This window comes from Triticum aestivum, chromosome 7D (assembly GCF_018294505.1).
Source record: "Triticum aestivum cultivar Chinese Spring chromosome 7D, IWGSC CS RefSeq v2.1, whole genome shotgun sequence".
In the NCBI taxonomy this organism is placed as follows: Eukaryota; Viridiplantae; Streptophyta; class Magnoliopsida; order Poales; family Poaceae; genus Triticum; species Triticum aestivum.
This window is the reverse complement of record NC_057814.1, coordinates 115,470,928-115,473,761: the sequence shown is the minus strand read 5'-3', so window position 1 is coordinate 115,473,761 and position 2,834 is coordinate 115,470,928.

Sequence of the window (2,834 nt, the reverse complement as noted above, 5' to 3'; positions counted from 1 at the left end):
AGGAGTTGCTTGTCGAGATGCTTGTTGAGATGCTTGAGGAGTTGCTTGTCGAGATGCTAGTTTAGATGCTTGAGGAGTTGCTTGTCGAGATGCTTGAGGAGATGCTTGAGAAGTTTCTTGTTGAGATGCTTGAGGAGATGCTTGTTGAGATGCTTGAGGAGTTGCTTGTCGAGATGCTAGTTCAGATGCTTGAGGAGATGCTTGTTGAGTTGCTTGTCGAGATGCTTGTTGAGATGCTGGAGGAGTTGCTTGTTAAGATGCTTGTGATTATTTGTGTGGAGTATGTGTGTAACTCCTTGTTTGTGTGCAGTATATGTAAACCCCTTGTGAAATTACTCCATATGTTTGCAAAAGGCTTCTATGGACTGGATTTTACTCCATATATATGATCATTTTTGTTTGAAAAGTTTAATTTAATTTTGTGAGGAGTGCATCATTTGTGTGATCATTTTTGTTTAATTAAGAGAGAAGAAGAGAGGGCACTGGAAGAGAGAGAAAGTAAGAAGAGAGGGCAACACACACACACACACACAGAGAGAGAGAGAGAGAGAGAACTGGAAGATAATCAAGCACTCCAAGAAGAAAGAAAGAAGAGAAAAGAAGAGAGAAATAGGAGTACTCCATTAGTGAAAGTTTCATTTGGTTTCATTTGATTTAGGTCTCATATTGTTGCACTATTGTAAGAGGGCAAAAGAGAAAGAGAAGACAAATGAAAGAGACGAGAGGAGAGGAGAAGAGTAGTTCAGTTTAGTTTTAATTAAATGAAAAGGTTTAATTAACCAAGAACTACTCCTACTCCTACTCATACTCCAAGAACTACTCCTACTCCTACTCCAAGAGCTACTCCTACTCCTAATTTTAAATAAAACTAAACATCAAGTCCATAGAATAGATTTTACTGAAACTACTCCTGAGTTTGAGTAGCTTGTATGGCATGTCATGATTTTACAGAAACTACTCATATCATGATTTTACTGTCATTAATATGCAAGCAACAATTAAGTTCACAATATTATGCAAGTTAACAAGCTTCAGTAGCCCAAGTTTCAGTAGACAAATTAACACAAGCTACATACGACAACTTTCAAAAGAAGCTACAGCTGCTTCATGAGAATAAGCAAAGTTTCAGTACATTTGATCCATCTGGCCAAATCGAGAAGAAAACAAATCAGGGAAGTTTAACTAATAACTGCAGTTTACCCAGCCCCATGGTGAGAGGAAAACAAGCTGCAGTTACCACACACCCAAATTCAACCAATCTACTCCGGCCGGCCGGTTATCAAGTTCAAAGGTCTTGTTCAAAGAGAAGAAGAAGAAGAATATGTTCCATCAAAGAGGAGACGGGGTCAACCTTGATGCAAAAAGATTTTAAGTTAGTTAAAGGAAAAGGTTTCATTTTATTTTACTCCTACACTTTACTGAAAAAGAAGAGAGTAAGAGAGGACAAATGGTTCAGATAATTTTACGTTAATTGAAAGAAATGGTTTTAGTTTATCTTAATTTTACTGGAAGTTTTAAGTTAATTAAAAGAAAAGGTTTCAGATTATCTTAATTAATGGCTGCAGTTCTTTCAGTTAGTAGGGTCTGCTGCAGTTCTTTCGGTTAGCAGGGTCATTGATGGCTGCAACCACCCAATATACAGGTGAAAACGTTGTTGTGAGGATATGAGTGAAAGGATAAACAAGTTGTTGCAAGAGAGATAATTCTAAGAAGTCAGAAAACTACTCCTTCTAGATCAAACAAGTTGTTACAGGAGTACTCCAACTGTAGATCAAACAAGCAGTAGCAGCAGCTACTGCACCAAAATTAACACAAGATACTGACAGCAGCAGCCCAAGATTAACACAAACTACTGACAGTACCTCTATTAATCTCCTTCCCAACTGTAGATCAAACAAGCTACTCCAAAATTTGTGTTGGTCACTGCATTTCTCATCAGTGCAAATCTGCACACTACTGCATACTCATATCCTCACAACAATTCGTAACAGAGGGCCTAAAACACAGATGTTACTAAAAACTGAAAAGCCTACTGCATCAAAGCTACTCCAAATCAGTGCAAATCCACACTGGAGTAATAAAGTTTACTGCAAATCTGCACACTGGAGTAATTCAGATTTACTGCAACTTCTCTAAATCGCTACAAATCAGTGACTTGTGAGCATGAAGATTATTCCTCGCCCAGCTCAACTTGAAGAATCAAGATTATTCCTCCCCCAGCTAAAAAAAATGCAAGACTATTGCAATTTCCGACGACTCAGCTCACCCTTGTCTACGGGTCAACGATCCTATTCCGCAAAGAACTTGCAGACATGTCTATGGATCGAGGAAATTTCAGCAGCGCCAGGCCAGGGGAGATGGACAGACAGACAAAGGAGCAAAGCTGTAGTGGAGAAGGGACCTTTTCTTGCATGGTTAGGAGGGGCATCCCAGCGCCGTCGTGGATGGTGCGGCAGCTCCGGATGCTGAAGATGGCGCCCTTGACCTTGAGCACGACGGCGCCGTTGGCATCGGTGATGGCGAAGTCGCCGTCGGAGAGGCTGAGCGCCTTCTTGGTCACCGTCAGCGGCACCACGTAGGGCGCGCAGAACTGGTGCCCCACCACCGGCAGCGGCGCCGGTGGGGCTCCACATCAAGCGCCGTTGTGTCGCCGGAGTACTTGAGATGCGGCTCCAGATCCTCCCGCTCGGGCTCCAGATCCTCCCGTCGTCGTCTTCACGCCCGCGCCGGTGCCGCGGGCTCCGCTTCAGCGACTCCTCACGCCTATCCACAAGCAGATCGAGGACCAGCGCATGTGGATCCAGCTCCTCCTCGCCCAGCAGCCGTCGCCGACA